Below are 2124 nucleotides of genomic sequence, written 5' to 3' on the forward strand. Positions count from 1 at the left end.
CCAACAAGATGGATTGGCCAAGTGGCAGCATTGATGAACTCAAGTGTGGCAGCGGTAGTGAAGTTGGTCCAGGATTGGACATTGTTTCATTCTGCAGTGCATGGGGTCACTATGAGTCAGTTCTGACTCGATGGCACCTGACAACAGCAACAACATACTAGAGTCTTGGTGTAGCACTGTAGGATAAGCACCAGACAGATAACCTCAAGATTGGCAGTTCAAACTCATAAGCTGTTCCTCAGAAACCCTTTAAGTGTCGTTGTGGTCAGAACTTACTCAATAGAACTTAAAAACAACATATATTTTGAGGACTAAGGTGCACCTGACTCAAACCATAATGTTTCCAAGCTCTTCATATGTATGTGAAAGTTAGACAATGAACAGTCAATACTGAAGAAGAATCTATGTATTTGAATTATGGTTTTGGTGAAAAATATTGTAAAAATCATCACTGGCAGTAGAACAAATAAATCTGTTTTAGAAGAAATTCAGCCAAAATACACCTGAGAAGCAAGGATAGTGAAACTATACTTTGGACATGTTGTCAACAAGGACCAGTCCCTGGAGAAGGACATCATGCATGGTGAGGGTCAGTGAAAAAGCAGAAGACCTTCAATGAGATGGATTGGCACAGTGGCTACAGCAACGGATTCAAGTGTAGCAACGATTCTGAGGTTGGTGCATAACTGGGCAGTATTTTGTTCTGCTGTGCATAAGGTCGCTATGAGTTGGTACCGACTTGATAGCACCTAACAACAACAACAACAACTATGACACCTAATAACAACAGCAATTCAGAAGTGAGTTACCACATACTTGAAAGATGCTTAAACGTTAGCTAGAAAAAGAGAGGGAGAAAGAAATGTGATCCAGGAAGAAACCCCCCTTGAGTCAGGATCCTAAGACATGAAAGAGCTTAGCTTCTTCCAAAACTTAAAGAAGGTCAGTATGGCTAAAATACAATGACAGAAGAGAAGCAAGGAAGAAATGAGATTAAAGTTGAGTGATTATCTAATTTATGGCTCAAACTGAACATTTCTGACAGTAAAATAAGTACTAATGATTACATTAAGATAATATAATGGCCCACATTAAGATAATATAATGACTAAGTCAAATATTATAATGAAATGTGGAAAGACCTGGAGTTAGAAAACCAAGAGAAGAGCATGCTCAGCATTTTCAAGCTGAAAGAGCTGAAGGAAAAACTAAAGTCTCAACTTGCAATATTCAAGGATTCTATGGGCAAAATGTTCTTTTTGACGATGAATGCAACACCATTCCTTTTCAATTTGTCATTCCCTGCATAGTAAACCATGTGGTTGTCAGATTCAAAATGACCAATACCAGTCCATTTCAGCTCACTAATGCCTAAGATATCGATGTTGATGCGTTCCATTTCATTTTGACAACTTCCAATTTTCCCAGATTCATACTTCGTACATTCCAGGTTCCGATTTTCAATGGATGTTTACAGCTGTTTCTCTTCATTTTGATTTGTGGCCCATTAACAAATGAAGGTTCTGTGCACTTTTCTCCCCCGAGCTTAACTCTATTCACGTCATCATGGTCAACTCTACTTTGAGGAGGCATTTTTTCCCCAGTCGCGTTCTGAGTGCCTTCCCACCTTCCAGTTCTGTATCTGACAGTGTTTGGCTGCTATTCAGAGAGTTTTCAGTGACTAGCGATTTGGAATTAGTTTGTCACTCTTTCTTCCTAGTCTGTCTTTGTCTGGAAGTTCATTTGAAACTTGTCCACCATGGGTGACCCTGCTGGTTATTTAAAATACTGGTGGCAGAGCACTCAGAATCACAGCAATTCAATCCACCACAGCACGACAGACAGATGAGTGGTGGCTGTTTGGTTTTATGTCGATATTGTCACTTTAAATTTCAATGTTAATCTTGATACAATCCTGATATAATCAAGATACAATCAAGATGTTCTCTCCTGATATTATCAATCCTGATACAATCAAGATATTCTCTCCCAAGATGAGGGCTCCTAGAACAGCTGAGTGTCCAGATCCAGAAAATAATGGATTTCTGGATTCTCCTGCAAATTCCATGGGAAGCCCAGTTAATATAACTATTATTCAAATTTATGCACCAACCATTAAAGCCA

This window comes from Chrysochloris asiatica, unplaced genomic scaffold, assembly GCF_000296735.1.
Source record: "Chrysochloris asiatica unplaced genomic scaffold, ChrAsi1.0 scaffold00169, whole genome shotgun sequence".
In the NCBI taxonomy this organism is placed as follows: Eukaryota; Metazoa; Chordata; class Mammalia; order Afrosoricida; family Chrysochloridae; genus Chrysochloris; species Chrysochloris asiatica.